Genomic DNA, 26472 nt, shown 5'->3' with positions numbered 1-26472 from the left:
GCCGACAGATTTATACTTGGAGTGACCCTGCGAACTCCATCGAATATCTGACAGCGTTTACAATAACAAAGGAACCGATACCTTAGAAATAAATATTATTTAAAATATTTGCAATGGTAGACGTAAAATTGAAGAGCGTTTATAATTAACGAGAGCCAACAACGCAATTAATAGAGAAAATATAGTAATAAAAGAGCCGATATATCGGAGATTCGCTGATCAATCCTTTCAACGCGAAAGGTATTTGCACTCGAGGTATTGCTTGCAACATTACTCTTGTAATTCGAAAGCAAAGTAGGGAAAGCGTGGTGAACCAGAGTTAATTTCCGCGCCTTTCAGGAGCACCGCGGTTCTCGTTCACAGGCTTTTTAAGTTCAAGGATAAAACTCCGTTGCTTTCCATTATTACGGATTTACAGCCGATATTTACGCGTGAACGAGGATAACGGTGGAAACTCGGATCGCCCGCGCGCCAGATAATTAAAACACACCGTCTTATCGCGATAGATAACGCAGGGCGTCGAACATTCGCGAAACGTAAACCAACTTCGATAAGTCTCTTTACCGTTAGGTTGACTTGTTTCGAGCAATAAATATCGACGATTATTTCGTTCGACCTTTTAACCTTTATCGTAGGAATTTTCAAAATGGCAGATTTTAATGAAATATGCGTCGAGTGGATGTACTTTTCCGCACATTTTTAGACGGTTCATTTACCATATCGGCGAGATCCCTCGAATAAAATGGCGACCGCCTGGATCCATCAAGATAAAATTTCTTTTCACCGCCCGAAGACCAGTTGCAAATTAAAAACTATCGATTTTGCTGCCAACCGCGCTCATAGCTTTCAATCCCGGAGTAATTCAAGAGCTCTGTCTTAATTAAAAAATGCCAATGAAAATTCTCGGGGAAAGAAAAATTTCGTCGGATCGAAAACTATTATTTATGTATTTTCAATATGTATTCGGTATTTGTTAGAAGAAAAAAAATAGTAGAAATAATGGCTCAAGTCGTTTGGCCGTGTCGACCAAGGCTGTCCCATTTGCAATTATTTTTTCACAAACGAACAATTCACCCACGCGTTCGATATAAGGCGCTCTTAGAACGTTCATGGGATATTTCTGTACGAAGGAGACATTAATTAGCGTTCGACGTTTCCTTGAAGAAAACGCAGTCTGACTAACGTAAACCTCGATGGTCGCTTTAAAGGGGGGGATAAAAAGGAACGAGAACCTCGTTTTAAAGTTGACCGTACACGGTAGAATTTTAATTAAGTTTCTCCTGAATTTTCGACAAGCAAAATCTTCCATTTTTGAGTTTATTTTCTCGATATAATAACGTTTACCGCGAATAAAAGTAGCCAAGCGTATATGTACGAAAAATTTAAAAAATCCCCATCGACCGAAAGGTTGATCCCCAGGGATTAAAACGTTTTGTCTCCTTCTCGTCGAACTTGCACGCCAGTTAGCGCATAATCGAACGATCCTCGAACGAACTATTCATGTAGGATGCATCGTATCAACTCGCGGCGGTCGAAATTATTCAACGAGCCCGTCCGCTTTGGAATAATAATTCAACGGGTTGTTCGATGACCGGCCTTCTGTTAGTCATCAGTCGCTGAAGTATCCATCTGATAACTGCTCTCTGCCAGTTATTATTCATCGTACATTTCTGTCTCAAAGTCTGAATACGTTCAACTTGTTAGTCATCCAACGAACTAAAGCTTGCTCTACTAAACGATTCCACGAATGCGATATAAATTACATTAAAGAATGAAAAAACTTTAATTCAACTAAAACAACCTTCGACTGAGTAATTTTTCAGTGCGACAAGTGACATTAGCTGTGACTTTCATTTGTACGAATCGTTATTATTGGTAGATCACAAGCTAAAAAGAATTATTGCATGCCTATATCGTCGCCATCTTGCAAGGTAGCTAATGTGCAAACATCAAAAGTTGTCGACGAGTCGAATTAGCTGCGATTTTCACTCGTATAAATTGTCGTTATTGGTCAATCACAAGCACAAAAGAATTATTGCATGTCTATATCATCGCCATTTTGCATGGTAGCTACTGTGCAAACATCGAAAGTTGTCGACGAGTCGAATTAGCTGCGATTTTCACTCGTACGAATTGCCATTATTAATCGATGACCAACAGAAAAGAATCATCGAGTCACACTGATTAATAGGAACTTGAAAGCGGGAATTTCCATATAGTCGCCATCTTGAACGATATAACTACTGTGCAAAGATAGAAAGTTGTCGACGAGTCGAATTAGCTGCGATTTTAACTCTTACGAATTATTAAGAATGCAGTGTAAAATTGACTGTTGGTACGTATTCTAGTTTTTAAATAAATAAAAAAGTTGTTCGAACGTTGTGATTAATTTCTGGTGTCGTTTGCAACAGCTGCGTCTGACGTAACAGCGTACGATTTCAAACAGATACGATGTTACGAACGAATCTGCGATAGCAATTTTTAACGGCTAGCAGATGCGTTCGTTTTTTTGCTTCTGCAGGGATCCGAACGTCCACGCCAAGGTAACATGATACTCTGGCACGAATGTTTTTAAACGAGCGCATCCACGCAACTCTGCTATCGATCTCACTTTCTATGTATTTTCTCCGTTTTAACTGCGCTCTAAGAAGCTACGTGAAAAGTTTTATAACATCGAATTTCTTTAGATTTTATTTTACAATTTCGTGGACCGACTTGAATTCTGAAACGGTCGACCGGTTCGAAATATCGTTCGAAATGTTATTTCGCCAGTGTCCAGGCCTGCTCGTGAATCAGACGGTAGACACAACGTTTGAAAACTGACTTGGAAAGTCGCGGCACACGCTCTCACGTTACGCTTCAACGTCGGCCAAGAGCACAATAACGCGCCGACAAATACGGTAGAAAGTTCTGAACTGTTCGCGAGCGTACGTCTAATTTTAATTTATGAAAGAATATTCGGAACGGTGGTTCTTAAATGGAACAATCTGTGCGGAATATTCCCTCGTATTTCGGACTAGCAACCTCGTGGACCGTTTCCACTTTTAACAATCGCTGTTGTAGTTTCTACGCGTGACGCTGGTACTAAGTACCACGAGACTTTTAGGAGAACGTTTCATTCTCCCTCTGTGGATCCTTTATACAGGGTGTTCGGCCACCCTTGGGAAAAATTTTAATGGAAGATTCTGGAGACCAAAATAAGACGAAAATCGAGAATATTAATTGATATGAGGCTCTTGATTGAGGCCTCGTTAAAAAGTTATTAACAAATTAAATTAAACAATTTCAAATCGTTCTGGAAAAATTATTTTTGATTATGGGGGTCAATTATAAGCATTTTTGGTGAATATACATACCCTCGAATTCCTGCGTATTTTCGAGAACAAAATTCGAGTAGTTACTGAAATTTTTAGACTAAATTAAAAAATTTCAAATCATGCTAAACAAAATTATATTTAGTTACAGGGGTTAATTACAAGCATTTTTGGTGAATGAACATACCCCCGAATTCCCACGCGTTTTCGAGAAAAAAATTCCTTACCGAAAATATAATTTCTGGCCAGAAATGTTAGCCTGAAATTTCATGCGTATCTTTAAAACATCATAACTCCTGAACGAATTGGAGGATTTTAATTTTTCAAAATGCAAACGACGAGTACTTTAGTGGAGAATATGTAGAAATCCTAACAATATTGAAAAAGTTGTTCCTCGACACCGTAAAGTGAGACAAACACCCTAAAACTGGCCCAATTTTCAAACGGCCATAACTCCCACAATAGTAAAGGTATCTCATTGAAATTTTTTTCTGAAGCAGAGCCCATGGGTGTCTACAAAAAAGTATTAGACAACTTTTCTGTAGAGCGTCAAACAAATTTATTAAATGAAAAGGAAATTTTTAAGAAAAATCGACAGGGGGAAAAATCTAAATTTTTCGTGCGAAAAAAAAAAATTCAAATCGTTCTGGAAAAATTATTTTCAGTTGCGGGGGTCAATTACAATCATTTTTAGTGAATAGACGTATCATCGAAATCCTACTCGTTTTTAAGAAAAAAATTCACGAATGTGAACAAATTTTTCAACAAAATTAAAAAATTTCAAATCGTTCTAAAAAAATTATTTGTGGTTGCAGAGGTCAATTACAGTCATTATTGATCAATAGATATACCCCCGAAATCCTGCACACTTTCGAGAAAAAAATTCAGTACGGGCAGAACTTCAAACATTAATAACTTTTTAAGGAAGCCTTCATCAACAAATTAGTATTCTTGATTTTCGTCTTATTTTGGCCTCTAGAATCTTACATTAAAATTTTTTCCAGGGATGGCCGAACACCCTGTATAATAATGAATGAACAAGTAAAATGACTATGGGGAAAGTAGCTTATTAACTTTTTAATGTTGAATTTGTATATTTACTCGAGGAAACATTAGTCGAAAGGAAGACCTTACTGTTTGAGGGCGTTTGAGATTGTTTGAACGATACAATATTCCAGATACAGAGAATACAAAGCAGATCGTTTCTCGTTTCTGTTTTGCGTAACTCGCGGTCCTCTCGAGCTTCAACTTTACTATCTGTTCAAACTTTTGCAAAATGCAACGCGTTGCCCCCGCGTTTGTCCCACTTCGGTTCTTCAAAACTATACTCGACGTACAAAGTCTCGGACAGGTTGATAGCGTAGCATAATATTAATGTTAACGTTTTCTTGGGAAGCACCATTAATCTTCCATGGTCTGAATCCGTCGCTGTGAAGCAGTTCGATTTCAACTGGCGCTCTGTTGTGTCTGTTTGTCTTCGCCCGATATGCCGTAAGAATTAATTTCACGATAGCTAATTTCGCAATAAAAGTGGAAAGCGAACGTACCAGCTAGCCGCAGAAAGTTCACTCGTATTAATCTTAACAGTGAACGCGCACTTCGCTGTGTTTCTGTTTCATGTTCGCCGACGAAAGTGTGCTTCCACCGTCGATTATTATAGTCCGGTTTGTTCTTTTAAAAATTAATCACATCTGAAGTTCATTTTAAGAATCATTTTCGTACTTGTCTCTATCTGAGAAAGAATTAACGAATAAATTGTTGATTTAATTGGGAGAGATAGAAATGTTCAATTTACGAATCACATCTAGGGTTCATTTTAAGAATCATTTTCGTACTTGTCTCTGTCTGAGAAAGAATTAACGAATTACTTGTTGGTTATCTTGGGAGAGATAGAAATGTTCAATTTACGAATCACGCTTGAAGTTCATTTTAAGAATCATTTTCGTACTTGTCTCTGTCTGAGAAAGAATTAACGAATTACTTGTTGGTTATCTTGGGAGAGATAGAAATGTTCAATTTACGAATCACGTATGAAGTTCATTTTAAGAATCATTATTGTGTTTACGATTGACGGATTAATTAGTTTCAAAGCTTGTCGCTTTAAAAGATCATCTCGTTAAGCCGCGGGTGAAAAATGATCCTCCAAATTGTATTCCTTTACGTTCCCGCGCTAAATTTCAGTTAATTCCGTCCCATAATGAAACCTCGCCCCGCAAGACTTTATCCGGCTGATTAATCGCGAAGTTGCCTTAATCGTGTGCATTTTCGTCGCGAAAACGAACGGCGAGCTTTAAGGTCGCCGTGCCCCGCGGCCGATTATTCACGGTTAATTATCCTACGTGCTAATTGCCAGCCAAGAATCGAGCGACCACGCGTGGGCGTGTACGTGATCGCGCGTTCTCGCCGTGACTTTAGGTATGATAAACTGTCGGCTGGGAAAAACAGCGCACAATTATTAATCCGCGCGTGCGATGGCTCATTACGGCCAAGACCTTGCATCGCAAACAGTCACCAGCGATGGGCCAGCGACGGGTTAGAACGTCTCGCGAGCAACGTCGAAACTGAACAAGTTATGAAACGTAAATATCAATTCCAAACAAAAATTCTCGATTTCAGTCACGTCAAATTACGATCGCGTGACGTGGTCAGTTTTATATACTTTCCGAGGTGACCTAATATTTCTCTGGAGCCGATGGATTTCCGCGTCCGATAGATTTTTCTCGGTTTTGTTACGCGAAGCCGGCCCGATCCACGTTCGTTCAAAGGACGACCAGTGCGTAATAATAAGGGCAGAGAAACGATTATACACGGTCTCTGATAAATTATGGAACGTTTGACCTATCTCGACGTTTCGGATCTGGCACGCGTCGAGGATAATCGAGCGGGGAATAAAATTTTCTGAAGTGGGTCAGCGTGTCGAAGCTTCTCGAGGGCTTTACAGCCTTTCTTTCAAAGCGAGGGTTTCTGTACATTTTCAGCGGAATAATTTAACGAATCGAACCTCGGCCGATTCCCTTGGCCGTCCTTGAAACAATTTCGATAAGAAAACACGAACGAAACTCGTTGGTTATTTTTTTATCACCGATTTATTGCATCGAATCCGCTTGATCCCGATCGATGAACATACATGCACACAGGGTATCCAAAACGGTTGACACCAAACTTATATTACGTGTTATTAAAAAGTTCAAATAAACTTATGTCCAAAAATGCAAAGTTTGGTTCTAACCTTTGTGGACACCCTGTATACTGCATTGTACGACAGCCATGCTTTGGGCTTAAAAATATTTATAATAGATTTTGCACATTTTTGGTGTTCGTTCGAAAACTGATTGCTTCGTAGGAGCCATCAAGAGATCCAATATGGCGGCGATGGAGTTTATTGTCTCCATGGTGTGTATTGGAATCGGGTCAGATATCGAGAACGCGAGTTTGCTGCCCGTTAGGGTGCAATTTACTCTTTTGTTAACGATCGAGCAGATTGCTGGGAGGTCCGGGGATTGAAATATTTCCATCGATTGGTTGGTAGACCAATTTTTGCGAATTTATCCGTGTCACGGACAATTTCCTTGTTTTCCATGCCCCCGTAAACACGGAGGAGACAGAACGGGCATTTCTCAAACCCCCGACCGTCTCGTTTTTACAGCCCTAAGGCGACGTACGGCGAATCGATCGATGCCTGGTCGTTTTTAATATTCCGAGAAAACAATATTCCGGTGCTCTATTATGCGCCACGATTTTTCAACCGTTTCGGAAATAAGACAACCGATGGTATCGGTCAGTACGAAATTTTGCAATCGCGTAAAGCATCGCGTTCGACATCTTGCAAAACCCGTGCACGGTTACGCAAAATTAGAGTTTGGTAACGGTTGGAAAATAATAACGCGCACGTGTGCGCGGGAGAATGACTCACGATGCACGAATTTATGGCGGACAGGGAACCGGACGATTTTGATCGCTTTCGAAAAACATCGAACGGAACCCACATTACAGCGATTTGGGTTCGAACAAAGCGAACGTGTCCCTAGATTTAACGTAGTCAAATCGGTTTCTCGTTAAACGAGACATTATTCGCGGTATTTCACGATCGCGATCGGGAGATTCGCTGCGTAATCGTTTTGCGAAACTTCTTGCGAACTAGGTGAAAACAAACGGGAGCGTTTCGTTGCGCGAGCCTCATAAACGCTCTCGTTTTTCATAGGGAAACGAAAGTGCTTCTGATTGCGACGTTCCTGGTAAGAAAACTGCCACGAAAGCTCGCAGACCCGCGAACGTTATAAATTTATTTTCCTCGTGAGTATAAGTAGGTGAAATCGTCCGAGTTTCAGAATTCGTTACGTCGAATTTCCCCTGTCTGGTTGTAACTCCACCATTTTTCAAATTATAACTTGATAAAGAGAGGCGTTCGATGGTTAAATTTTGTTATTCAAAAAATGGTAAATATCGTTCATACACGATTTATAATTTCAAGATAATCCAACACACGATATTCATTGTCTGAAATTTAAAGATGGCCGCCCTCGATTTTCCGACCAACACTTGCATAAGCGAGAGACTACTGTATTTTGAACGACCTATTTTATTCTTTTTGCGATTATGCGTCGACCCGTGCACGTTTACCTTGCACTCTGCGTTATTAAAACGTCGGTGTTCCGGGCAAACAATAACGGTTACGTTAAAAAGGTCAAGCGGGCGTTTGATATGGCCGCGGTACTTAAACCCATTCAAAACAAGCGTCATACATTTTACACCGGGCGTAAATGAACGAAGTCCGCGGCTGAACGGGTTAAATAAACTCGGTACAAATGTATCGCGGTCTGTAGCGGACAGTTTTCCGACCGAGCAAGACAACAAGAGTTGTGCCAAATTGCGTTTTACCGTCGAGCAGACGTTTCGCGAAATCCAAACGAGAGCGAACGCTAATCAACGTTCGCAACGAACGATGGCTAACCTCAAATGCGTTCAACGTCGGAAAGCCTTATTGCACGCACAAGTCGCGACGATAAATAAATCGGTCTTTGTTGGAAACGCCGTTTCTGGTCGCGTGGATTTTTACACGGTAGCCGCCGGTGAATGCAACAGCATCGGCTGTACAAAGACCCTTTCCGGATAGTATCTCGTCCGATGTATGGGCTCATTGTGACTCATTCGCCTCCGACGCTCGATACAAACGCGGCTTTTTGTACGACACGGCTCCTTGCAGTGCCAAACCAACACGACGAACCTGTCGTGACAATGCAACACGCGCGTACAGTGTGGCTCCAGCGACGGGGCCAGGCAAAAAAGAAACGTTTAAGATGATTTGACAAAAGTATGATAATGCAGGGTTCCGTACATATTATTTTTCGCCTCCATAGCACCAAGAGCTTGCATCTTCTTTTACCGGCCCTAACTTATCGACACAGGCTACGCTGTCACGACCGATCCTAACCTTCAATTTTACACTTTCCTCAGACTCGCCTAAATTCTTATATTCTAATATCCTGCAGCTTACCAAATCTCCTATTTACCTTCCCTATTTTCAATTACACTTTAAACACTCGAGTCGCTTTGCTGTTGCAATTTGTTCGCGTCTAAAATTCGGACCTCCACGATACGACACACGCTCCACCGCCGCCATTAATCGACTTCCTCCACATCGTACATATTTTAAATTTTCTAAAGAAGTAAAAGTACGTGCACATCGTTTTGTTTTAGTAAAAGTTGGAAGGGTCGAGAGTAATCGTTCAGATTCGAACGTCGAACAATGGGAATTAAATCGTAGGAAATTTTTCTCAGCGATTCCGTTCCGTCTTCGATTATAACCTATAATAGCTTGGCCCAGTTTTTTGGAATCGTCCTGTATGCAGTTATGGCGCGCTCGTGCTCCTCGTGAAACGGAATTATGAGCTCGAAGCACTCGCGTAACCCGCGAACGTGCTCCCCTCGTGCTTGAAAAATATCCGCGATGTTGAAGTGGTTTTCGCGGCGCCATCGCGTCCGACAACGAAACGAGCTACGTAATTTCCGAATATCCGACCGTTTTTCGAGACCCTTCCGACCTTAACACGCGTTTCGTCGACCGAAACACGACCGTGGGGAAAACGATGCTGTGTTTCCTGGACCATTCCAAACATACACGAATCGTTTTCATTGGACGACCGGCGTTTTGGAGGATGGGTAGCAGAGATTCGTAACAGATGGACACCGTACGATTTACGCGTAATCATACTGTAATTACGCCGTAATCCACACGATGTAATTATCGTCTAATTGCGGCGTAATCATAATCGTAAATCTTTACATCGTGCAATAACTGTCTAATTATCGTTTAATTGCCGCGTGATTACGATGCAGGTAAATAAACCGTTTGTTTACAGTAATCGTTGCGTGGGAAACGCGATCGAGTTACATTTTACAAGTGGCTCTGTCTCTTTTAGTCATTCGGTGATCGGTCAAGGAGTGTGTGCGTAGGAATAGGTGGACGGTCGAATCTTTTGAGAGAGAAAGGTCGAGCGTAGCCCTCTGCTGGCGATTTCGAGAAATATATGTGATACTCGACATTATTCTTTTCTGTCGCGTACAAAACTTCTTTTTAAGAACGATAAATATATAATTCAGAGGCGTGTTTATGTGTTCTATTAGACGACAATTCTTTTAAAAATTAGTTTCAATAAACGAGCATTAAAAAGACCAAATCTTTTCGGAGAACAGATTTTTCTCAAGTTTGGTCAAACATTCAAGGATAATCGAATACTTCGGTAGAATCAGGTTTCAAGTTCTAGTTCTCGCTGGATTTGTCGTGTAAGAGCGAAGAGTTGGGAGTTTACCAGCGTCGCGGAGAGAAATGGCGACCGTACGCATAATAACAGCGGCGTACTGCCAATAATTCCGATTTTTATTGCGAAGTTTCGAGGGTGAGACCGATGTCGTCCGTAAATCGTGCCCTACGAGTCGAAACCATAAAGCGTCTACGAATCGTCCTTTACTGCCTGAAGTTCCATCGCAATAAACGTGGTCGAGGAATCCGTGCCAAACATCCTCCGCGTTGTCACGTCCTGTCCACGCTGCTTCCTCTCGCGTCCTCCACGACGCGGGCAGATTAACTGCGTTATTAGTTTCCGCAAGCCGGGGGCGGCGTTTGTGCACGCTCGTCTATGTAAATAGAACCTAAAGACACTTCTCTGTCGCGTACCTGGCTACAGACGGATATTACACGGTTAGCCCCGCGTTGGCGTGTTCCTGGAAATGACCGATGATTTGTCGACGTCTCGTTCGCCTTGTAACAATATTTAACGTCCCAAAGGACCCGTCGAATCCAGAAACAGGAACGCCAGATTTCACAGCGCTTCTCCATCGGTGGTACATATTTCCAACATTTTTGAACGCTATCGATTTCACGAACACGACTTCCTCAAACACAGACTCTCACTTTTATCGAGAAAGTTACAAGGAAGATTTTTAAATTGGGATTATTTATTCCTGCATTGAATTTTAATAGGAGACGAAACGATAATAATTTTTAATAGAAATTTAGCAAATATTATCGTATCGTGTTCCTTCTCGACGCGAATATAAAGGGTGTTCAGCCATCCTCGGATAAAATTTTAAAGGGTGATTCTAGAGGCCAAAATAAGACGAAAATCAAGAATAACAATTTGTTGATGGAGACTTCGTTAAAAAGTTATTAACAATTAAATTCAAAAATTTCAAATTGTTCTGAAAAAATTATTTTCGGTTGCGGGGGTCAATTATAATCATTTTTGGTGAATACACATACCCTCGAAATCCTACCCTCTTTCGAGATAAAAATTCGAAAATGTGTGAAATTTTTCAACATAACTAGAAAATTTCAAATCGTTCTGGAAAAATTATATTCGGTTGCGGGGATCAATTACAATCATTTTTGGTGAATACACATACCCCCGAAATCCTACCCTCTTTCGAGATAAAAATTCGAAAATGTGTGAAATTTTTCGACAAAATTAAAAAATTTCAAATCGTTTTGGAAAAATTATTTTGGGTTGCGGGGGTCAATTACAATAATTTTTGGTGAGTAGACCTACCCCCGAAATCCTACCCATTTTCTCGAAAAAATTCAGTACAGGCGGAATTTTAAACGTTAATAACTTTTTAACGAAGCCTCCATCAACAAATTAGTATTTTTGATTTTCGTCTTATTTTGGTCTCTAGAATCTCCCATTAAAATTTTCCCCTGGTATGGCCGAACACCCTGTATAAAACAAAGTTTCCTTTTGGTTCACACAATTTGATGCTTCGCGGAACTCGACCAAACCGGAAACTTCCTTCCGCGGAAAAAATTGGTTTCGCGATTCCATCGCGTAAGAATGTTCGTTTGATGTTTTGGCGGTGAAACTTCGTTACGAGAATTTGCAGAAACGGCGAACGACCCCGGTAATATCTGACCGGAAAAGTGTACGGCTCGAGTTTTCTTTCACGGCGTAATATTCGTCGAAAGCACGACGTGCCAACGTTTAATATCGCCGGGTGATATCGCTGGTTAATGGGAAATCGATGAAAAGGGGATCCGTATCTTGAACTTGGCGCGTGAAAGTCTGCCAGGACGTATCCAACGATGCGATTCAACGTCGAGCTTTTCGATAAAAATTACTGCGGGCCGTCGCGACGGAAAACGAGACGAGAGTGAATTTATTCCAAGCAAACGGCACGATAAATTATTTCGAGGCTCTCACTATCCATTTACCATGTTGTAGCAGTACGAAAAATATATTTTAATATCGACGAAATGAGAAACGGCGTTGGAAGGAATAATTTCGATTCAGATCAACGCGTTCACTGTCCGGTCTCTAAAAGCGTATCTATGTCTCGTATATGGGTCATGGACAGTGACCGTGGAAGTGTTAAGCTAGAAAATTGTAAATATCGAGGATCTCAAATTTTTTGGGCACTAAAATAAAAATCACATTTTGTTTGTTAATTTTATACGGTATATATATGTGCACATTTAACAAGACAATGGATGGCATGCATCATAAATCACGTTTTATCTTATCGGCAGTACATACAGTTCCTTCTAACTGCAATGTTTTTTATCACTTACTCGGACTAAGAAGATACAGAAGACACAACACAAAATGTACCAGATTTCGAGGTTCACACTGGGATAAATAACACAGTAGAATTCATCCTTAAAGACCCGTCATGGTCAGACTCGCCGAAGGAGAGACGAAGGAGATTAAGTCAGGTGCCTCGAAAGGTATTTATAAATGGTGACGCGTCTCACTCGTTGCTTTCGACTTGGAAAATTAATGCTCGGGGAACGTTCGACGATCAACGAACCGCGAAATGTTCGCGGAAAAATAGTTTTTCGACAACAAGAAATGCTGGAGGCGCGAGTCAGCGTCGAGGAATGCACTTTGGTTGCCTAGGCGCGTGGATATTAGCAGTTTAGGACTTTCTCGACCGACGATCGGAGAAAGTTGTCGCTTTTGAAGCGTTTCGTCGCGTCTTCTCCCTCCTTAGCATGTAGAACTTGGAAATTGAATTGAAACTCGGTAGCTGCTGCTTGCCACTGTCGAGGATGTCTGTCTTCATTGTGCAATTCAATTTTCGAGGAAGTTCTCGGCGGAATGGTAACGCGCGACGAGTTCTTTCTTTTCTCGCTGGAGGAGTTCCGTCGAGCGAGAAAAAGGAAATTGTCGACTCTCGGTGCGAATTTTTTCGTGGCTTTTAACGATCTAGCGCCCGGTCACGGAACGACCAGCATTCTTACGTAATTGTTATTTTATCGGTGATTATTTAAAAAGAAATTGCAGACTTAATTCCGATAAAATCTAGATATCGAAATTTGTGGGAGAATTTTTATTACGATGAATCAGAACGTTTCCAAATGTCTGTTAACGAGTAGGAACGGATAAATGACCTCACGAGCGAGGGAAGAACGAGTCTCTGCGTCAGCAAACGGCTATATAGCTGTTGTAGGTGGTCGTCGATTGCGTGGGCAACGCAAAACAGCGAACCAAAAGCTACCTATATTGGCTCTTATTGGATATGTCATGCAACAGATCTCGTCACTATTTATAAACGTCCCGGGGAATACTCGATATTATGAAAACGAGACTTTGGATGCAATGCATATTTAATTATGTAAAATTAGTCTATTTTCTAGTGTCAGTCTTCGCATAGATGTTTGCAATTTTTCCGTTCGGTCATCAGTTTTATTGAAGAACAGATATACTGTAATAAAGACAATAGTAATCGTACAAAAATCACGATCTTCGAGAAAACCCCTTAGTAAAGGTCAGACTTTCTACCTAATTTTGTTAAAACATTCAAGTGCACTCCTAGATCTCACAAAACTTAAGGCACTATAATTTTCTCTTGTATCTCAGTAAACAATTTTAATTTCTCAGCTATTAGCTCGGTGTTATCTACGATAGAAAAGCTTTTTTACCAGGTCTCACCACATGGAGATTGCTGCGAGTGGAGACTCGAAGACAGATGGATGGAATCCAAGTTCCATCGATCCCCCTTTTACATTCTTAGATTACTAAACTAGAGAGATAGAAGGAAGCAAAGTTCCTTCGATCTTCTAGTTTAGTTGTGCCTAGTAATTGTTTGGTTTAAAGAGGAGTGAGGCTAAATCGTGGGAGACGCGATGCTAAACCATACAGCGGATCTTTAGATCGAACCTACTGCCCTTGCTAAATCGATCTCTATAAGAAAACGGATGTTGCATCCCTGAATCGAGGTCTCCATTTTTCCAACGCAACCCGCCAGGAGCCCTAAGGACCCGGCTTAGGCTGTCTGACATAGAGAGAGTACCTGAGACAGGGACTACTCCCGCTGGAAGGTATTTCCGCAGAAAACGGAAACTCCATACCTTCCAACGAAGGAAATTTTCCTTCAATCGAGCTACCAAAGGAAGGCGGTTAGATCTTTCGGACCAACTGGACGGCCGATCACATGTTTCGTTCAACGAAATAGCGGTGATCGAAGCATGAAACGAGAGAACGAGTCGAGAGAAGCGAGTTGGTAAACAATTGCTTGGCACATACGCAGATACACTAGAGACATAAAATTAATGTCGAAGTTTGAGCTAGCGAAGTTGGAACTAAAATTCAATAGATAGGAGAAAACGAGGCTCCTTCTATCCTCTAAATTAGTTATACCAAGCAATTATCTCGTTTAAAAAGGGATGAAGCTAAATCGTGAGATACGCGATGCTGAACTATGCAGCAGATCTTAGGATAAAACCTACTGTTTTGATATCTCGAGCTACCAAGGGAAGGCGATTAGATCCTTTGGACCAACTACACGACCGATCACTTGCTTTCTAGATTAAAGCAGTGGTGATCAAAACGAGAATCGAGAGGACGAGAGAAAGTGAAACTACTTGGTCAATAATTGGTAGGGCGCGGAGACACGGATAATAGAGAAATCTTCGACGTTAATTTTAAGATTTGCGACGAAGCTTAAGACTAATGTATTTGGAATTAAAGGTCCCTCGACGGATGAATCCCTCTATGGTTGAATCCCTCTATGGTTGAATCCCTTGGAGGTTGAATCCCTTGGTGGTTGAATTCCTTGGTGGTTGAATCCCTTGGTGGTTGAATCCCACGATGAATGAATCCTTTGATGGTTGAATCCCTTGGCGGTTGTAGCATCCTCCCTCGATGTCCTTGGAATTGATCTACAATAGATCTGACCTAACCCAAAAACTGCTACTTGTATTAGTATCATTAAAGAACATTTAATAAAGACTAATGTAAAGGAATAATTTGTTGCGCTGATATGTCGGAGAATGTAGTGGAGCAGATGGAAATCTATAAGGTGGACAACCTACGAAATTTAGAAACATTCATACTGGATGCTGATGTACCTAGCTGGAGTCAATGAATTGAACGAATTGAGAATATTTTAATCGGAAGAAAATAAGCGAAACGTCGAAACCACATCACAAATAACATCAAAGTAAAAAGTATAATTAAAATCAACTGATGATACTGATGTACGCAGGTAAAGAGTCGAATGATTGTACGAAATAACAAGAAGTGAAAACAGTATTTTATCATACATCGTCTTTCAACATTAGTTCTTCGAAAGATAGAAACAGTAAATGACCACATATACTTAAGATACCACTAGGATTGTCAAAATTAATAATGTAAGAACAAAAATGGCCAACAATTTAAGAGAATATCAATAAGGGAAAACATCCATAGAAACGAAACAGAAACTAGTAAATCAAACAAAATCAATATTTGCATCAAACGGTACTCAGAAACATAGAAGTAAATTTGGCATCAAAAAAATAAGAGAGGGGGAAACTTTGTACAGAACTCACCGCTGGTCAACAAGTAGTCGCCATTGGTCAAATGGTCAGTAGTGGTCAGTATCTGTGAAGCGGTCAGCAATGGTCACTAGTGATCAGTCGTGGTCAGTTCTGGCCAGTAGTGGTCAGTAGTGAACCCCCTGGCCGCCACTGGTCAGCCTAGGATGATCCCGGGATACCCACCAAGCTAGAAATTCCACCACCCTTGGAGTCCCCCGAGAGAATGAGCCATACATAGAAGTCTCCACATGAGAGATCATTGGAGAGAGCACAGCGTGTGTCAGCTATCTTAACCCGTCCGATGGACAAATTATTTCGCGAAAAATTATTATTTATGCATACTGATGTGCCCTTTCATTATTTTTATGCCACATATTGGTAACAATTGTTTAAACTATTGCATTGTAATGTTAAACAATGCTGAATATGGCCACAGGGCTCTGGAGACCCAGAAAAATGGGCCGAAAAAACACATTGGATGCAACGTCTACTTGTCTGTGCTTTCATATTTAACACTTTACTGATCAGATGGCGATTGACCCTAGTCTGTTACGCAGGGTTACGCTTTTTCTTGTACCTATAGAAACGTTAAACCAAACTTTGTGACAGTGGCCACTATATCATCCGTTTTCTATTATCATAGAGTAATTAAACCTAATAAAATTCCTTATTTTCATGGGCAACCGAATTAAGCTAAAGGTCAGTAAAGTATGATTAGTTAAAATCCCCCGCTATTGGTGCACAAGAGGGTAGAAATTCGTAGTCTCCGGACCAAGGACATCGGTCAGTTTCTACCCTGGCTATTTCTTGCTCCACCGTCGAATTATCTCTCGTATATCTTCGAGACGTCTCAGACGATTCTCGATTCGCGCGAGAAATCGTCGTACGAAGGCTATCGGGCAAAATCACCTAATCGTTCGTATTCCCCACGGGTTGGATGCACTCACGAGGATCGTTTCGAAAGGTGGAACCAGGTGTCGAGGCGATATCGCCTCGGTTATCAGACGATTTTCGCCCCCGGATCCACGTTTTTCGAGTCCCCGAACGCCCCCTGCTCCCTCGTTCCTTATCTTGGGTTGCTTCAGTCGCGGTAGTCGACGGCGAAAGGGGTATGAACGGGGTTTGCGGCGGCGTTGGAAAGCAGGCCACCGGTGTAGAAGGGCGCGAGAGAGAGGTGGAGGGTCGCGAAAAGGACATCTAATGCGGGCTTTTCACGGGTCGAGGACGAAAATGGCAGGATTGAAGGACGACTGGGTTTTCTCTGGATTCTCGGCCCGTGTGTCTCTATTATTCTTTCCTCCTTTTTTTTTATTTTAGCTCTTTTGTTCCTCGACGTACCTCGTGTTACCCTTGCTCGTGGAGTCTAATTCTCTGTAACGCCGGTGAACGTGCCAGCGTTCGTCGCGGGTTGTTTCTCCCCAAAGCCCGGAGGCTAGGTCAATGTTTCAGTGTGAGGGAAGCTCTGAAAGGCCCACATGTTAGATGAACTTTCATAGACGCCCATATATGCTTGCTGGCGCGTTAAATTACTGGTGGTCTCGATTTAACTGGTGTCTGCATCATCAGTGTTTCGAAAATTTGTTACCATTAACGATGTGTCCAGAATCTGGTCCTTGGTCGCTGGAATATCATAGAGACCTAAAGTTGAAATGTCCTTGCGTGGAATATGTAGCACTCGGAGTGAAGATTCGGTTGTTCGAGCACCCTTTCTCGATGATACAAGTCGAGAGGGCTAGAAATTCTGGGTCTTCATCCCTCGGCGTGGAGATAACGATGCTTGTGATCTCTGGATCATGGTGGTGGAGGACAAAGGGCGGTACATCGACACGCTCGCTGTTAATCTATGTCCTGGGAGAGTTGTGCAAAACTTTGAGACTCTGTTCGGATATGAAGATCTAAGAGAAAACGTTCTTGCAATCGTACGCTTCGAGCCAAGTGAAAAATTACTTTTAATCAAAATATATCCATACCAATATTTCTGCCAATGAGAATTTATAAATAAATTCTTGTCAAATAAAAAGCAGACAAAACTCGTAAGCAGAAGTAACTCAGAGTAATAAAGAATTTTAGCAAAACTAACAGGGAGAATTCATAAGAAACAAGTGTTTCTTTCCATTTACAGCGAATCATCTTTATAATGTACGAATAATAGTGGAAGTAAGCGTGCACACGCGTGATCTATCATCCTGAAAAAGCGACTCGCGTCGATGGGGGGCAATTTGGACCTTTGTTGCGCTGCAACGTCGTGCGATCTTTTCCCGTTCCATCACAGCGTATCCGTATCGAAACAGGATGCCGCCTATGATGTCTTCCTGTGCGACTGTCTGCAACGAGTTCACTTAGCAACTGATTTGTTACATGATCCAGAAAAAGAAAACACACCACTCGTTCTCCGTAACACACGGAATACGGTGCATCGTTCGAAAAACTTTTGCTCTTTCTCCTAGAGATTTACCATCTTGTTTTCCAAATTATCCACCCAAACCCTCCTCCGTTGGATCTAATTCAATATTATTTTCCTCGTAGCGTAACGAAGTTGTTATCTTTCTCATAGAAGTTGAAATTGCATCGATTACAAAGTAAGAATATCGTCGAGATTGTCCTTCGTGTATTTTTTCTGCCCCCCCGGAGAGTATTTCCAGCATTCAGCGATTACGCGGTTCATCGAGATCGCCGTCGTAGCGAAAAGACTGTTCGAGACGTCCCTTCGGGTGTTCCAAGGCTGAACGACTGAATTACTGATTACAGAAAATAAGAAGGCACGGAACAATTTTCTATTCGACAGAATATATCGTGGATTCAACGTCATAAGTGTAGGGGACGGTGATTCGGGGAAGGAATAAAATAAATTATGGCCACTGGTTCACGATAATAAATATAGGGTGTTCGGCGACCCCTGGGAAAAATTTAAATGGGGTATTCTAGATGCCAAAATAAGGGGAAAATCAAGAATAGTATTTTGTTGATGGAGGCTTCGTTAAAAAGTTATTAACAATTAAATTCAACAATTTCAAATCGTTCTGGAAAAATTATTTCCGGTTGCAGGGGCCAATTACAATCATTTTTTGTCATTACACATATCCCCGAAATCGTATGTACTTTCGAGAAAAAAATTCGTGAAGGTGTGAAATTTTTCGACGGAATAAAAAAATTTCAAATCGTTTTGGAAAAATTATTTTCGGTTGCGTTGTTCAATTACAATCATTTTTGGTGAATAGACATTTCCCCGAAATCCTATCTATTTTCGAGAAAAAAAATCGAGAATGTGTGAAATTTTACGGCGAAAAAAAGAATTTCAAATCGTTCTGGAAAAATTATTTTCGGTTGCGGGAGTCAATTACAATCATTTTTGGTGAAGAGACGTACCATCGAAATCCTACGCGTTTTCGAGAAAAAAATTCCAGTAGGTGCCTAAATTTTTCGACGAAAAAGAAAAATTTGAAATCGTTTTGGAAAAATTATTTTCGGTTACGTTGGTCAATTACAATCATTTTTGGTCATTACATATATCCACAAAATCTTGCGCATTTTCGAGAAAAAAATTCAGTACGGGCGGAACTTTAAACGTTAATAACATTTTAACGAAGCCTCTATCAACAAATTGGTATTCTTGATATTCGTCTTATTTTGGTTTCTAGAATCCCCCATTAAAATTTTTACTCTGAAATAAAATTTCAACACCTTCTCCAAGGTTCGAAACCGTTCCAGAACGCGGTATAATTACAAAGGTGTCATAATTAAAAATACTCGCAGAAACCAACATAAAATAGAGCCCATTTTTCGTTTCTTTTGATCTCGAATCACGTTACGACAGAGTTTCAATCTCCGCCTCGCAGCTGACTCCGACAAATTGAAAGTGGTCGCGCGAGGAGTTCCCAAAGTTGATTTTTCCAGGTTTCGTCGAAACTTGGAATTATTTTTGGCGACGTCGATCCTAATCTTTCCGCTTCCCGGGGTCGCTGGCGGCGGCGGTTTATGCTAATGTTCCCCAACGAAGACAAACAGCGGCGTATTTCGTGAACTTCCGGCGCGTAAAATTGAAATATCGACGCGTACCCTCGATCCTCGTCGCCATTTTTCCTCGGGAATAGAGATCCCAAATACTCCGAGACGTTATTTCCCGCTGAAAGGGTGTCTGTCTTTTATCGACCCTAGGGAATCCCGTCCTTGAAACGGATTCTGGCTGCCGTGAACGCGTAACCAAATAAACTTTTCCATCCCTCGTGTGTCGCGCGTTGCGAGATTTCCACCCCCGCCATCTTGAGAACAGAGGTCGGATTTGTTCGTAATATTTTGTAAAACTAGACGCGAGGAACCGTGTTTCGTTCGACCTATATTCTCGTCGAGGAGAAAGCAAAGATGGCGTGGAAATGTTTAAAAAAGTGGTGTTTTCAATATTTTAATGGGAAACGAGACGAAAGGAAACGACGCGGGTCAGACAGTGGGCGGAAAATCTATTTCGAAACACGAAAGTTCAGCGATGTATATTTATTCTGGTATTTCTGGAGTAATCTGATAGAAGAATGTACGTATATTTTGTGATTTTCGTAATATTTAGCGACTTCCAAATAAATTTTACGCAATGTGAGAACCGTTTGGATCGATCCGCGCTCCTTTCGAAGGAAGATTACGACGCGAGATGGTTCGACGTAAAGAACAGAGTAATAGAGAGGAACGAGTATCTTTCGCAGACACTTTCTTCGATTGGCAGTAAATCAGACTCGGAATAGAGAGGATTCTCTGCATCGACGAACGTTAAAAATCTATCGGTTCCGTGGACCAGCGTTTCTTAAACTCCGTTACTCTATCTAACAAGAACCAAAAAACATAAACTCAGCGTCGTAAATATGTGACTCTGATATTTAATGGTGATTCAAACTTTCGTGGGTCCAGCGATTCCTCATGGACCAAAATAGTCGCCTGATGAAGAAAATCTATTCGAAAATATTCTCGCGATAATCCACTGACTGGAATCTCGGATATTCGACTTTTCCAGCCTACGAAAAGAAGCCAACTCGAAATGCATTCGTCTTAAGCCCGTGGCCCGTGCAAACACAGGATTTGGACGGTTGCACCGCCTCAAAGTAAACTCCCGCGGAAGCACTCGATCGAGAATTATGGCGGCGAGGCAGACGGTAAAGGGTAGAACGCCAGCCTGCAGACGAATTGCCTCTCCGGCTCGACGAGTGCCCGGTTAAAGCCGCGAAAGAAAGGAAATTTAAGGAATTTAATTCTCCGCAGCCACTCCTCGGACCGTGCCCGAGATAAAAATCGTTGCTCCGCTTTCGACCGAACCGCCAGTCTCGATGTTGTTGCTCGGAAGCCGGGAGCTACTGTATAATAAATTATATTTATAGAGGTTAACTCGGTTGCTACTTAAACTTGCTCGCGACCCGGTTTTAGCGAAACAAAATTATTAACGACGCCCCCAGTTTTATAGAATTAGCCAATACATTTGTCGGCGTTCGTTTATTTCAGCCAAGTGGCACTTTATTCCTGAAGAATTAGTATTATTATGTGTCATCAAATTTCTTTAGGATGGAAGATTGCAAGGTACATTTGTGCCGCCGATAGAGGGCCACGTTTTTGACTCTCTCACAAGTGCTCGACTGGTCACATGTTTGTAACGCTCTTTCCTCTTTCTCCTGCATGAGCGATCTCCTGGTCACACAACCGGTGTTCACACTGATTTGCAAACGAAGAAATCAAAATCATATCGCAAATGTGAATACTCTGGGAACAGTTTCAATGGCTGCTGCGTTTCCGTTATCTGGAATCCCCCGAAAAGACACGAGACACGTTCGAGCGTCGTGTGTGTGTTTCGCACGAGTGCTCGTTAGCACAGGACGGACGCCTCCTCCATCGATCGTTTGGATGGTAATCAGCGTAAGGGGTAACTCATTAGAGTCTACGGGCAGCGACGGGGACGAGGATCGATGACTTCATTCCGAAGAGGCGTAACGGGCCCTCGGTCATCGTCGTATCCGTGACACGGCCAGATGTGGGGCCAAGAGGGTTCGCCGGGCACTTAACACCCCGAGTCAAGTAGCTCCGCGGAGGGGGGGGGGGGGGGGGGGAGAACTCGAAAAAGTGGAGCACGAAGAAGAAGAAAAAGCCGTCCCCGGTGTAGTTAGAAAACTAGCCCAACGAGTTTTCCACCTCCGGTTTCCTCCTAGGGTCTCCTCTTCCTTTGATTCCTCGGTCTCTTCTCCGTCCTTTGTCTCCACGGTTCTCCTTTGCATACTGGCCGCCATTATTCCTGCTTCCCCCGCTGTGTCCAGAAAATAAAGGAGCCCCCGAAGCGCCGGGGTCAATCTCTGCGACTGTCCCATTGTCTTCGAAAGAGCTTTCGAACCCTGGAAGAAGAGGGGGGAGTCTCGCGAGAGAGATCGAGGAAAAACCCCTTGGAAAATGCGATCGTCGCGGGAGGGGGGAGGGATCCTCTTTGCGTCTGGCCTTCGATCGACCCAAGTTTGTCGCTTTGTCGTCGAACAATGGCCACGCGCTCGTCGCGTTTTCGAATATATTCTAATTTTAGCGAGGCGCACAATACACCGTTTTCGTTGCAGCCTCCCACGTGTAGTCTGCGTGGCGCAGGAGTAGACAATGGAACGCGACGCGGGCGCATCGATCTTCCCTGGAAAAGCTGAGTTTCCCTCTCGCGTGTAACGTTCGAACAGGATAGGATGAATTGAATTTTATGACATTGTAAATTTTAATTATGATTATTCTAAAGTAGTTGGAGGAGCATTCAATTCGCGAATTAGCTTATAAAATACGCAATATATGCAAAAATTCCAGACACTTGTAATACTCGTTGATCGAATATAATGTAGTAGTTGGAGGAGCATTCAGTTCGCGAATTAGTTTATAAAATACATTCACCCTTTAAGAACAATGAAAAAATTCGAGAAGCTCGTTATACTCGCCAATCGAACATCATTTTCCTCTTAGATTGACGCTAAGCACGTAGGAGCCTAAGAGCCAGTTCGAACAGTTCAGTTTCGCGTTTCCATTGTAACGACGGGTCCCTTTCTTCTTTCTCTCGCGCCCGGTTGCAATTGGCATCGAGCAAAGCCCGCCTTTTGTCTTCGATCGTCAAAAGGCGCGGCTGAAAAATGTTGCCACCGAAGCGGCTCGTGGCTCTAAAGGCACCGGGGATAAAAAGAGACGAAGATTGGATCTCAATTTCGCCGGGCTCTTTATGCTCGACCCTCATTGACTGGCTCGCGTGCGTCTAGTTTCATATTTCATAGCTTCGTCTCGTTTACCCTGACGTTATAGCTTCCATTCCAGAGTTCCCCATTTCGCGTTTTCTTCGGTTCTTTGTCGAGGACGCGTGGCTGCGTTTGCGTTGCAGATTATGACACCGGGGGACCGCGTCCGTGATCCTCATTGTCGAAAGGACCCTCGATCCTCGAGGTCCACGGAGATTTAACGAGACAGAAAGTTAAGGAAACATTGTTCTTCCCCGTGGATTGCGATTTTAATACTTGAGTCGAAGGTGAGAACCATACATTTTTCAAACGCTTTTTGTCATTGTCAAGATAATTATCATCAGACTTTTAAAATGCTTGATTACCGATAAACTGAAAATAATTTCAAAAAGTTAACCAACGTTTTCTTATTTAAAACACAGTGGGGAAGCAGTCGATGAACCGGGTGCAAGGCACGTCTCTGGTTCATTTTAAGAATTATTACTCCTCTCTGTTAACATATTAATTGACGAGTGATTTAATTGGGAGAGATGGAAATGTTCAATTTACGAATCACATCTCTGGTTGATTTTAAGAATCATTACTCGTCTCTGTTAATATATTAATTGACGAGTGATTTAATTGGGAGAAATGGAAATGTTCAATTTACGAATCACGTGACTCGTTCATTTTAAGAATCATTACTCGTCTCTGTTAACATATTAATTGACGAGTGATTTAATTGGGATAGATGGAAACGTTCAATTTACGAATCACGTCTCTGGTTCATTTTAAGAATCATTACTCGTCTCTGTTAACATATTAATTGACGAGTGATTTAATTGGGAGAGATGGAAATGTTCAATTTACGAATCACGTCTCTGGTTCATTTTAAGAATCATTACTCGTCTCTGTTAATATATTAATTGACGAGTGATTTAATTGAGAGAAATGGAAATGTTCAATTTACGAATCACGTGACTCGTTCATTTTAAGAATCATTACTCGTCTCTGTTAACATATTAATTGACGAGTGATTTAATTGGGAGAGATAGAAACGTTCAATTTACGAATCTCGCCTGTGGTTCGTCGAAGGTGAGAACCATACATTTTTCAAACGCTTTGTCATTGTCAAGATAATTATCATCAGACTTTTAAAATGCTTGATTACCGATAAACTGAAAATAATTTCAAGAAGTTAACCAACGTTTTCTTATTTAAAACTCAGTGAGGGAGCAGTCGATGAACCGGGTGCAAGGTGGAAATTTTAATTTTCGCGAAGAGAATCGTTCTAAAAACAAGACGAAAGAAGGCTGGGCGTAGGCGAGCGTCGCGACTAACGGTGCAATATAGTTTCTTCCCGCTGAGGGAATTTCGTCGAGGAATGCCCGCAGTTTCTCGGGGTATTACCTTCTAATTCACGTTTCTCGCGCGTTCCCGCGTCGCAATATTTCACACCCCCGGGTTCTACATATTGCGCCCGCTGGCCGTAGCTTCATTTCCCGTTTCGAGACCGCGTCGGCCGTCTTACTTTTCGCGCTGGCAACACGCGACACAGTACCGACCAGCTATTGCGTCACGATGTTAAACCCGTTAGAGCCAAGGTTCATTTCGTGGCTGCCGGAAGGACTACGAGCGCGCGCCACTGTGTCGAGCCACGAGGCGGACGAAACTCGACGCCTTTAATCGAACTTTACCCGTTATCGGGGCCCTGGAAAGTTCTACCCTTCGACGTTATGGGACAGGGAAATTGATGCAAGTTTCCGGGTGGAAGATATTCTATAATCTCGAAACTTCCTTCCTCGCCTTTCAAACGCGACTTTATCCGGCCGCCTGGTACCTGAAATTGCTTTATTCTTAATTGAAATATTTATTGGATACTATTAACTTTCATTATTTATTAGAAACAACTGTAAATCACGTATCAATGTCGACTACCTTATTACAGTCCCTCGTATTTATACGTTGTAATGTTGATTCGCTATAAATGAAAAAAAACTTGTTTATTATACAGGGTGGTCCACGCAATTGTTTCAAGTCAAAACTCCGTTATTATTGTATTTACGAAAAAATGCCAAAGGAGAAAGGTAAATGGTTCGAAGTGGACTACATCTGTAGGCCTTTAAATTTTTTTTAGACAGATCGATTCTTCTGTTCATTCTACGTAAAAAATGATTTTTTTCGGAAATGCAATAATAACGGAGTTATGACTTGAAACAATTGCGTGGACCACTCTGTAGATTGAATCGTTGTTTTTGAAATTGGGGTTAATATATTTTTTATACATTGAGATATTTGAGGGTTTAAATTAAAAAGAAAACTCGTCGACGTCGTACTGCGTTGGAGGTGCAGGTCTTCGTTCGGTCATCGAGGTGCAGCTGCATTGGGCGGCGTGCAGACTAGGATGGGTGGGTTACCGCTATGGGAACACTCGCGTTATTAATGGCATTATTATTGTATTACTGTTTATATCATTACCTCTGTATCGGCGTTGTGATTAAACATTACTATCCTGTTGATATTAAAAAAAACTAACCAAAAAAAAAAACACAATATGATAAAAAAAAATGTAAGATAGAAATAAATGGGAAAGAATCCATATAAGAAAAAAACATCATTGCAATGTATACTAATATAACAGTAAAAGTACCAGAATTGAATTTAAGTGACCCATAACAAAATAAAATCCAGTAAAACTAAAAGTACCGGTTGCCCCTCGTTTTTAAAATAAAACCCCACGAAGTAAAAAGAACCCGGGTCCGTTATGCGATTCCCCCCTCGAGCAGCAGAGAAGAGAACCTCAGAATTTTTCGAGAGGTTTCGCCAACAGATTACAGAGACTCGTCGGAGTAAGAACAACGTCCACGGGAATCGTCTCGCGCCACTTCGAGAACCCATTATCCCCGAGGAAGGAAAACAAAAAAGGACCTCTCTGGGTGCTCGGGAAACCTATTATCCCGTTTCTCTTCGAACGTGTATCGGTCACGGATGATCCCCCTCGGTGGGATCTGGAGTTGACCGGGCCGAGATTGATAACGGAAACAGCCTCGCGCGTGAAGACAACACAGGGAGGAGGAAGAGGGTTTCGAGGCAGAGGCCGTCGTTGGCCTAAATACCAGCGGGGCTTGACGTTAATTTAACGGCACCGGGGCCGCACGGGTTGGCAGGTGGGCGTTTCAATACGTTGAACGGGGGATCCCTGCACCTTCGGGCTCGAGCGAACAAAACGCGGCCCTCCAACGCCGAGAGGGCTCCGATTTCGAGATTAAACCGGCGAAAACCCTCGGGGAAACGTTGCATCGAACGATGGAAACGACATTGAAAGCAGAAAATGGCGGCACGCGACTCCGCGAGCTTACCAATTCGAGGCATCGGGAAGCCATCGAGGAACTTTGTAAAGCTTTTTGATCGAGGGGGATTTTGGAATGCTTTATCACCTTCTCTATTTAATTTTTATTCCTTGGCTCTATTTCGAGCATCAAGAGTATGCGTTCGGATCGTATACCTTGGACCTGGAGCCTTTGGTCCGTCGCGAGGCTAGTTAGCGCGCGGCCATTTTGGAGCTACCAATTCCGGGCATCGGGAAGCTATCGAGGAACTTTGAAAAGCTTTTTCAATCGAGGCTAGGGGATTTTGGATTGCCTTGCCCCCTCTTTTATTTAATTTT

At 42.1% G+C, this 26472-nt stretch overlaps 1 protein-coding gene across 7 annotated transcripts in view; it reads left to right on the top strand.

Annotated features, from left to right (window-relative positions):
• LOC122401030 (kinesin-like protein KIF13B) overlaps window positions 1–26472 on the top strand; it is a 116365-nt gene that overhangs the window by 19053 nt on the left and 70840 nt on the right. The gene's annotated exons all lie outside the window — the stretch shown is intronic.

The sequence above is a fragment of the Colletes gigas genome, unplaced genomic scaffold (genome assembly GCF_013123115.1).
Source record: "Colletes gigas isolate AHSC1104 unplaced genomic scaffold, ASM1312311v1 Colletes_gigas_Sc00021, whole genome shotgun sequence".
Lineage (NCBI taxonomy): Eukaryota > Metazoa > Arthropoda > Insecta > Hymenoptera > Colletidae > Colletes > Colletes gigas.
The sequence above is the reverse complement of the archived record's forward strand: the minus strand, read 5'-3'. Positions and strand labels throughout refer to the sequence as shown.